Source organism: Mus caroli, unplaced genomic scaffold (genome assembly GCF_978045245.1).
Source record: "Mus caroli unplaced genomic scaffold, Mus_caroli_1 scaffold_2, whole genome shotgun sequence".
Taxonomy (NCBI): domain Eukaryota; kingdom Metazoa; phylum Chordata; class Mammalia; order Rodentia; family Muridae; genus Mus; species Mus caroli.
Window position 1 is genome coordinate 166,933,596 of NW_028227257.1, and position 10,714 is coordinate 166,944,309.

Genomic DNA, 10,714 nt, shown 5'->3' on the forward strand with positions numbered 1-10,714 from the left:
ATAGTCTCACAAGAGACAGCTATATTTGGGTCCTTTCAGCAAATTCTTGCTAGTGTATGCAATGGTGTCAACGTTTGGAAGCTGATTATGGGATGGATCCCTGGATAAGGCAGTCTCTAGATGGTCCATCCTTTCATCACAGCTCAAAACTTTGTCTCTGTAACTCCTTCCCTGGGCGTTTTGTTCCCAATTCTAAGAAGGTGCACAGTGTCCACACTTTGGTCTTCATTCTTCTTGAGTTTCATGCGTTTAGCAAATTGTATCTTATATCTTGGGTATCTTAAGTTTTGGGCTAATATCCACTTATCAGTGAATACATATTGTGTGAGTTCCTTTGTGATTGTGTTACCTCATTCAAGATGATGCCCTCCAGGTCCATCCATTTGGCTAGGAATTTCTTTTTTTTTTTTTTCTTTTTAATATTTTTATTACATATTTTCCTCAATTACATTTCCAATGCTATCCCAAAAGTCCCCCATAGCGCCCCCCACTTCCCTACCCACCCATTCCCATTCTTTTGGCCCTGGCATTCCCCTATATTGGGGCATATAAAGTTTGCAAGTCCAATGGGCCTCTCTTTCCATTGATGGCCGACTAGGCCATCTTTCGATACATATGCAGCTAGAGACAAGAGCTCCGGGGTTCTGGTTAGTACATCATGTTGTTCCAACAATAGGGTTGCAGATCCCTTTAGCTCCTTGGGTACTTTCTCTAGCTTCTCCATTGGGAGCCCTGTGATACATCCAATAGCTGACTGTGAACATCCACTCCTGTGTTTGCTAGGCCCCGGCCTCGTCTCACAAGAGACAGCTATATTTGGGTCCTTTCAGCAAAATCTTGCTAGTGTATGCAATGGTGTCAGCGTTTAGAAGCTGATTATGGGATGGATCCCTGGATACGGCAGTCTCTAAATGGTCCATCCTTTCATCACAGCTACGAACTTTGTCTCTGTAACTCCTTCCCTGGGTGTTTTGTTCCCAATTCTAAGAAGGTGCACAGTGTCCACACTTTGGTCTTCATTCTTCTTGAGTTTCATGCGTTTAGCAAATTGTATCTTATATCTTGGGTATCCTAAGTTTTGGGCTAATATCCACTTATCAGTGAATACATATTGTCTGAGTTCTTTTGTGATTGTGTTATTTCACTCAAGATGATGCCCTCCAGGTCCATCCATTTGGCTAGGAATTTCATAAATTCATTCTTTTTAATAGCTGGGTAGTACTCCATTGTGTAAATGTACCATAATTTCTGTATCCATTCCTCTGTTGAGGGACATCTGGGTTCTTTCCAGCTTCTGGCTATTATAAATAGGGCTGCTATGAACATAGTGGAGCATGTGTCCTTTTTACCGGTTGGGATATCTTCTGGATATATGCCCAGGAGAGGTATTGCTGGATCCTCCGGTAGTACTATGTCCAATTTTCTGAGGAACCGCCAGACTGATTTCCAGAGTGGTTTTACAGGCTTGCAATCCCACCAACAATGGAGGAGTGTTCCTCTTTCTCCACATCCTCGCCAGCATCTGCTGTCACCTGAATTTTTGATCTTAGCCATTCTGACTGGTGTGAGGTGGAATCTCAGGGTTGTTTTGATTTGCATTTCCCTGATGATTAAGGATGTTGAACATTTTTTCAGGTGCTTCTCTGCCATTCGGTATTCCTCAGGTGAGAATTCTTTGTTCAGTTCTGAGCCCCATTTTTTAATGGGGTTATTTGACTTTCTGGAGTCCACCTTCTTGAGTTCTTTATATATATTGGATATTAGTCCCTTATCTGATTTAGGATAGGTGAAGATCCTTTCCCAATCTGTTGGTGGTTTTTTTGTCTTATTGATGGTGTCTTTAGCCTTGCAGAAGCTTTGTAGTTTCATGAGGTCCCACTTGTCAATTCTCGATCTTACAGCACAAGCCATTACTGTTCTATTCAGGAATTTTTCCCCTGTGCCCATATCTTCAAGGCTTTTCCCCACTTTCTCCTCTATAAGTTTCAGTGTCTCTGGTTTTATGTGAAGTTCCTTGATCCACTTAGACTTGACCTTAGTACAAGGAGATAGGAATGGATCGATTCACATTCTTCTACATGTTAACAACCAGTTGTGCCAGCACCATTTGTTGAAAATGCTGTCTTTCTTCCACTGGATGTTTTTAGCTCCCTTGTCAAAGATCAAGTGACCGTAGGTGTGTGGGTTCATTTCTGGGTCTTCAATTCTATTCCATTGGTCTATTTGTCTGTCACTATACCAGTACCATGCAGTTTTTATCACAATTGCTCTGTAGTAGAGCTTTAGGCCCGGCTTGGTGATTCCACCAGAGGTTCTTTTATCCTTGAGAAGAGTTTTTGCTATCCTAGGTTTTTTGTTCTTCCAGATGAATTTGCAGATTGCACTTTCTAATTCGTTGAAGAATTGATTTGGAATTTTGATGGGGATTGCATTGAATCTGTAGATTGCTTTTGGCAAGATAGCCATTTTTACAATGTTGATCCTGCCAATCCATGAGCATGGGAGATCTTTCCATCTTCTGAGATTTTCTATAATTTCTTTCTTCAGAGACTTGAAGTTTTTATTATACAGATCTTTCACTTCCTTAGTTAGAGTCACGCCAAGATATTTTATATTATTTGTGACTATTGAGAAGGGTGTTGTTTCCCTAATTTCTTTCTCAGCCTGTTTATTCTTTGTGTAGAGAAAGGCCATTGATTTGTTTGAGTTAATTTTATATCCAGCTACTTCACTGAAGCTGTTTATCAGGCTTAGGAGTTCTCTGGTGGAATTTTTAGGGTCATTTATATATACTATCATATCATCTGCAAAAAGTGATATTTTGACTTCATCTTTTCCAATTTGTATCCCTTTGATCTCCTTTTGTTGTTGAATTGCTCTGGCTAGGACTTCAAGTACAATGTTGAATAGGTATGGAGAAAGTGGACAGCCTTGTCTAGTCCCTGATTTTAGAGGGATTGCTTCAAGCTTCTCACCATTTACTTTGATGTTGGCTACTGGTTTGCTGTAGATTGCTTTTATCATGTTTAGGTATGGGCCTTGAATTCCTGATCTTTCCAAGACTTTTATCATGAATGGGTGTTGGATCTTGTCAAATGCTTTTTCCACATCTAACGAGATGACCATGTGGTTTTTGTCTTTGAGTTTGTTTATATACTGGATTACGTTGCTGGATTTCCGTATATTGAACCATCCCTGCATCCCTGGGATGAAACCTACTTGGTCAGGATGGATGATTGTTTTGATGTGTTCTTGGATTCGGTTAGCAAGAACTTTATTGAGGATTTTTGCATCAATATTCATAAGGGATATTGGTCTGAAGTTTTCTATCTTTGTTGGGTCTTTTTGTGGTTTAGGTATCAGAGTAATTGTGGCTTCATAGAATGAGTTGGGTAGAGTACCTTCTGTTTCTATTTTGTGGAATAGTTTGTGAAGAACTGGGATTAGATCTTCTTTGAAGGTCTGATAGAACTCTGCACTAAACCCATCTGGTCCTGGGCTTTTTTTGGTTGGGAGACTATTAATGACTGCTTCTATTTCTTTGGGGGATATAGGGCTGTTTAGATCATTAACCTGATCTTGATTCAACTTTGGTACCTGGTATCTGTCTAGGAACTTCTCCATTTCATCCAGGTTCTCCAGTTTTGTTGAGTATAGCCTTTGGTAGAAGGATCTGATGGTGTTTTGGATGTCTTCAGGATCTGTTGTTATGTCTCCTTTTTCTTTTCTTTTTAATATTTTTATTACATATTTTCCTCAATTACATTTCCAATGCTATCCCAAAAGTCCCCCATAGCGCCCCCCACTTCCCTACCCACCCATTCCCATTCTTTTGGCCCTGGCATTCCCCTATATTGGGGCATATAAAGTTTGCAAGTCCAATGGGCCTCTCTTTCCATTGATGGCCGACTAGGCCATCTTTCGATACATATGCAGCTAGAGACAAGAGCTCCGGGGTTCTGGTTAGTACATCATGTTGTTCCAACAATAGGGTTGCAGATCCCTTTAGCTCCTTGGGTACTTTCTCTAGCTTCTCCATTGGGAGCCCTGTGATACATCCAATAGCTGACTGTGAACATCCACTCCTGTGTTTGCTAGGCCCCGGCCTCGTCTCACAAGAGACAGCTATATTTGGGTCCTTTCAGCAAAATCTTGCTAGTGTATGCAATGGTGTCAGCGTTTAGAAGCTGATTATGGGATGGATCCCTGGATACGGCAGTCTCTAAATGGTCCATCCTTTCATCACAGCTACGAACTTTGTCTCTGTAACTCCTTCCCTGGGTGTTTTGTTCCCAATTCTAAGAAGGTGCACAGTGTCCACACTTTGGCCTTCATTCTTCTTGAGTTTCATGCGTTTAGCAAATTGTATCTTATATCTTGGGTATCCTAAGTTTTGGGCTAATATCCACTTATCAGTGAATACATATTGTCTGAGTTCTTTTGTGATTGTGTTATTTCACTCAAGATGATGCCCTCCAGGTCCATCCATTTGGCTAGGAATTTCATAAATTCATTCTTTTTAATAGCTGAGTAGTACTCCATTGTGTAAATGTACCATAATTTCTGTATCCATTCCTCTGTTGAGGGACATCTGGGTTCTTTCCAGCTTCTGGCTATTATAAATAGGGCTGCTATGAACATAGTGGAGCATGTGTCCTTTTTACCGGTTGGGACATCTTCTGGATATATGCCCAGGAGAGGTATTGCTGGATCCTCCAGTAGTACTATGTCCAATTTTCTGAGGAACTGCCAGACTGATTTCCAGAGTGGTTGTACAAGCTTGCAATCCCACCAACAATGGAGGAGTGTTCCTCTTTCTCCACATCCTCGCCAGCATCTGCTGTCACCTGAATTTTTGATCTTAGCCATTCTGACTGGTGTGAGGTGGAATCTCAGGGTTGTTTTGATTTGCATTTCCCTGATGATTAAGGATGTTGAACATTTTTTCAGGTGTTTCTATGCCATTCGGTATTCCTCAGGTGAGAATTCTTTGTTCAGTTCTGAGCCCCATTTTTAATGGGGTTATTTGACTTTCTGGAGTCCACCTTCTTGAGTTCTTTATATATATTGGATATTAGTCCCTTATCTGATTTAGGGTAGGTGAAGATCCTTTCCCAATCTGTTGGTGGTTTTTTTGTCTTATTGATGGTGTCTTTAGCCTTGCAGAAGCTTTGTAGTTTCATGAGGTCCCACTTGTCAATTCTCGATCTTACAGCACAAGCCATTACTGTTCTATTCAGGAATTTTTCCCCTGTGCCCATATCTTCAAGGCTTTTCCCCACTTTCTCCTCTATAAGTTTCAGTGTCTCTGGTTTTATGTGAAGTTCCTTGATCCACTTAGACTTGACCTTAGTACAAGGAGATAGGAATGGATCGATTCGCATTCTTCTACATGTTAACAACCAGTTGTGCCAGCACCATTTGTTGAAAATGCTGTCTTTCTTCCACTGGATGTTTTTAGCTTCCTTGTCGAATATCAAGTGACGGTAGGTGTGTGGGTTCATTTCTGGGTCTTCAATTCTATTCCATTGGTCTATTTGTCTGTCACTATACCAGTACCATGCAGTTTTTATCACAATTGCTCTGTAGTAGAGCTTTAGGTCTGGCATGGTGATTCCACCAGAGGTTCTTTTATCCTTGAGAAGAGTTTTTGCTATCCTAGGTTTTTTGTTATTCCAGATGAATTTGCAGATTGCCCTGTCTAATTTGTTGAAGAATTGAGTTGGAATTCTGATGGGGATTGCATTGAATCTGTAGATTGCTTTTGGCAAGATAGCCATTTTTACAATGTTGATCCTGCCAATCCATGAGCATGGGAGATCTTTCCATCTTCTGAGATCTTCTATAATTTCTTTCTTCAGAGACTTGAAGTTTTTATTTTACAGATCTTTCACTTCCTTAGTTAGAGTCACGCCAAGATATTTTATATTATTTGTGACTATTGAGAAGGGTGTTGTTTCCCTAATTTCTTTCTCAGCCTGTTTATTCTTTGTGTAGAGAAAGGCCATTGATTTGTTTGAGTTAATTTTATATCCAGCTACTTCACCGAAGCTGTTTATCAGGCTTAGGAGTTCTCTGGTGGAATTTTTAGGGTCACTTATATATACTATCATATCATCTGCAAAAAGTGATATTTTGACTTCATCTTTTCCAATTTGTATCCCTTTGATCTCCTTTTGTTGTCGAATTGCTCTGGCTAGGACTTCAAGTACAATGTTGAATAGGTATGGAGAAAGTGGACAGCCTTGTCTAGTCCCTGATTTTAGAGGGATTGCTTCAAGCTTCTCACCATTTACTTTGATGTTGGCTACTGGTTTGCTGTAGATTGCTTTTATCATGTTTAGGTATGGGCCTTGAATTCCTGATCTTTCCAAGACTTTTATCATGAATGGGTGTTGGATCTTGTCAAATGCTTTTTCCGCATCTAACGAGATGACCATGTGGTTTTTGTCTTTGAGTTTGTTTATATACTGGATTACGTTGATGGATTTCCGTATATTGAACCATCCCTGCATCCCTGGGATGAAACCTACTTGGTCAGGGTGGATGATTGTTTTGATGTGTTCTTGGATTCGGTTAGCAAGAACTTTATTGAGGATTTTTGCATCAATATTCATAAGGGATATTGGTCTGAAGTTTTCTATCTTTGTTGGGTCTTTTTGTGGTTTAGGTATCAGAGTAATAGTGGCTCCATAGAATGAGTTGGGTAGAGTACCTTCTGTTTCTATTTTGTGGAATAGTTTGTGAAGAACTGGGATTAGATCTTCTTTGAAGGTCTGATAGAACTCTGCACTAAACCCATCTGGTCCTGGGCTTTTTTTGGTTGGGAGACTATTAATGACTGCTTCTATTTCTTTGGGGGATATAGGGCTGTTTAGATCATTAACCTGATCTTGATTCAACTTTGGTACCTGGTATCTGTCTAGGAACTTCTCCATTTCATCCAGGTTCTCCAGTTTTGTTGAGTATAGCCTTTGGTAGAAGGATCTGATGGTGTTTTGGATGTCTTCAGGATCTGTTGTTATGTCTCCTTTTTCATTTCTGATTTTGTTAATTAGAATGCTTTCTTTTTCCCTGTGCCCTTTAGTGAGTCTGGCTAAGGGTTTATCTATCTTGTTGATTTTGTCAAAGAACCAGCTCCTTGATTGGTTGATTCTTTGAATAGTTCTTCTTGTTTCCACTTGGTTGATTTTGCCCCTGAGTTTGATTATTTCCTGCCGTCTACTCCTCTTGGGTGAATATGCTTCCTTTTGTTCTAGTGCTTTTAGGTGTGTTGTCAAGCTGCTAACTTGTGTTCTCTCTAGTTTCTTTTTGGAGGCACTCAGAGCTATGAGTTTTCCTTTTAGAAATGCTTTCATTGCGTCCCATAAGTTTGGGTATGTTGTGGCTTCATTTTCATTGAACTCTAAAAAGTCCTTAATTTCTTTCTTTATTCCTTCCTTGACCAAGGTATCATTGAGAAAAGTGTTCTTCAGTTTCCACGTGAATGTTGGCTTTCTATTATTTATTTTGTTATTGAAGATCAGCCTTAGTCCATGGTGATCTGATAGGATGCATGGGACAATTTCAATATTTTTGTATCTGTTGAGGCCTGTTTTGTGACCAATTACGTGGTCAATTTTGGAGAAGGTACCATGAGTTGCTGAGAAGAAGGTATATCCTTTTGTTTTAGGGTAAAATGTTCTGTAGATATCTGCCAGATCCATTTGATTCATAACTTCTGTTAGTTTCACTGTGTCCCTGTTTAGTTTCTGTTTCCAATATCTGTCCATTGGTGAAAGTGGTGTGTTGAAGTCTCCCACTATTATTGTATGAGGTTCAATGTGTGCTTTGAGATTTAATAAAGTTTCTTTAATGAATGAGTCTGCCTTTGTATTTGGAGCATAGATATTCAGAATTGATAGTTCCTCTTGGAGGATTTTACCTTTGATGAGTATGAAGTGCCCCTCCCTGTCTTTTTTGATGACTTTGGGTTGGAAGTCAATCTTATCAGATATTAGAATGCCTACTCCAGCTTGTTTCTTCACACCATTTGCTTGGAAAATTGTTTTCCAGCCTTTCATTCTGAGATAGTGTCTATCTTTTTCTCTGAGATGAGTTTCCTGTAAGCAGCAAAATGTTGGGTCTTGTTTATGTAGCCAGTTTATTTGTCTATATCTTTTTATTGGGGAGTTGAGTCCATTAATATTAAGAGATATTAAGGAAAAGTAATTGTTGTTTCCTGTTATTTTTGTTGTTAAAGTTGGCATTCTGTTCTTGTGGCTGTCTTCTTTTAGGTTTGTTGAGGGATTACCTTCTTGTTGTTTCTAGGGCGTGGTTCCCATCCTTGTATTGGTTTTTTTCTGTTATTATCCTTTGAAGGGCTGGATTCCTGGAGAGATAATGTGTGAATTTGGTTTTGTCATGGAATACTTTGGTTTCTCTATCTATGTTAATTGAGAGTTTGGCTGGGTATAGTAGCCTGGGCTGGAATTTGTGTTCTTTTAGTGTCTGTATAACATCTGTCCAGGATCTTCTGACTTACATAGTCTCTGGTGAGAAATCTGGTGTAATTCTGATAGGCTTGCCTTTATATGTTACTTGGCCTTTTTCTCTTACTGCTTTTAGTATTCTATCTTTATTTAGAGCATTTGTTGTTCTGATTATTATGTGTTGGGAGGTATTTCTTTTCTGGTCCAGCCTATTTGGAGTTCTGTAGGCTTCTTGTATGTTCATGGGTATCTCTTTCTTTAGATTTGGGAAGTTTTCTTCTATAATTTTGTTGAAGATATTTTCTGGTCCTTTGAGTTGAAAATCTTCATTCTCATCCACTCCTATTATCCGTAGGTTTGGTCTTCTCATTGTGTCTTGTATTTCCTGGATGTTTTGAGTTAGGATCTTTTTGCATTTTACATTTTCCTTGATTGTTGTTCCGATGTTCTCTATGGAATCTTCTGTACCTGAGATTCTCTCTTCCATCTCTTGTATTCTGTTGCTGATGCTCGCATCTATGGTTCCAGATTTCTTTCCTAGGGTTTCTATCTCCAGTGTTGCCTCATTTTGGGTTTTCTTTATTGTGTCTACTTCCCTTTTTAGGTCTAGTATGGTTTTGTTCATTTCCATCATCTGATTGGAAGTGTTTTCCTGTTTTTCTTTAAGGACTTCTACCTGTTTGATTGTGTTATCCTGTTTTTCTTTAAGGACTTGTAACTCTTTAGCCATGTTCTCCTGTAGTTCTTTAAGTGAGTTATTAAAGTCCTTCTTGATGTCCTCTACCATCATCATGAGATATGCTTTTAAATCCAGGTCTAGCTTTTCAGGTGTGTTGGGGTGCCCTGGACTGGGCGAAGTGGGAGTGCTGAGTTCTGATGATGGTGAGTGGTCTTGGTTTCTGTTAGTAAGATTCTTATGTTTACCTCTCACCATCTGGTAATCTCTGGAGTTGTTATAGTTGTCTCTGTTCAGAGGTTGTTTTTCTGGTGATTCTGAGTACCGTCTGTCAGCAGACCTGGGAGACAGGCTCTCTCCTCTGAGTTTCAGTGGTTAGAGCACTCTCTGCTGACAAGCTTTCCTCTTAAAGGGAAGGTGTACAGATATCTGGTGTTTGGACCTCCTCCTGGTCGAAGAAGAAGGCAGAAAACAGGACCTTTCCCAGATGCTGTGTTGCTTTGGCAGGTCACAGAAGCTGTCAGCTTCTGTGGTGCACACTCTCACCTGTGCAGACTAAGTTCCTAAGTTCGGTGGAGTCCTGGATCCAAGATGTGCTCCCTGCTCCTGAGGCAGAGGGTTCCTGTGCAGGGCAGACCACCGTCTTCTGGCTGGGAGGGTGCCGGATGTCTGCGGCCCCAAAAGGGTGCTGCCTCAGCGGCTCTGTGGCTCCCCCCTGTCCCAGAAGCTGTCTGCCTCTGTGGTCCTCACTCTCACCTGTGCAGACTAAGTTCGGCGGAGTCTGGGTGCCAAGGTGGCACTCCCTGCAGGGCGGACCACTGTCCTCCGGCTGCCCAACATGGAACTGTTAATCTACTTTTCACAATGATAAAAGAAAGAAAGCCATTAATCATGGCATTTTATTGTGGTAATGCGGGATAGCCACAGTACAGCAAGGTGTAACTGTTGTAACTCTGTTATAGTCCTCAGATGTTAGCTGGTGATATCTAAACCTTTGGGTTGCTTGAAGCTAAGGGGTTTGTCTTTACATTCCACGTAATTTATCTAATAGTCTCAAGGATGAATGTTAGGTCACCGTGGGCAGTAAGTGGCTATTATGAGAACTAAAGATAGCTTGAGATAATTTGGCTCTGGACATGTAACATTCCAGCACCAGAGACATTCTAATCAATCAATCAACCTTGGAGAAGTTTAGCACAGGTGCAGCTTTTTTTCTGGAAACTGCAGCTCATACTGAATTAATAATAATACTCGATTATGTAAGAATAAAGTAACGACTGGTTCTGGTCTGCAGGGCCACCTTGGCACTGAACTCGGCAGACAGTCCCACGGTGAGGACTCTACATGCTGCAGGATCTTGACATCACTGGTGAGTGGAACACAACATCTGTTCCAAAACAACCAACAGGGACCTGTGCCAGCAGGAACAGGGACACAGGAAACCCGCCCAACCAGCGGCTGGGGTTCGTTCTGGTTGGCCCCAGCCCTGGGCCACCTTGGGCATGAACTCAATGGATGGTCCCATGGTCCCCAGAGGACTCTCCATATTGCAGGCGCCCTAGCACAC

General features: G+C 40.8%; 1 protein-coding gene across 1 annotated transcript in view; it reads left to right on the plus strand.

The window, feature by feature from the left end:
• The window catches only part of Hacd1 (3-hydroxyacyl-CoA dehydratase 1), a 97,824-nt gene extending 87,360 nt beyond the window's left edge, over positions 1 to 10,464 (plus strand). Inside the window, exon 8 of the mRNA XM_085835175.1 lies at positions 10,442 to 10,464. The gene's annotated coding sequence lies outside the window, so the exon portion shown is untranslated. The remainder of the gene's footprint in view (positions 1 to 10,441) is intronic.
• Positions 10,465 to 10,714: the final 250 nt, after the last annotated feature.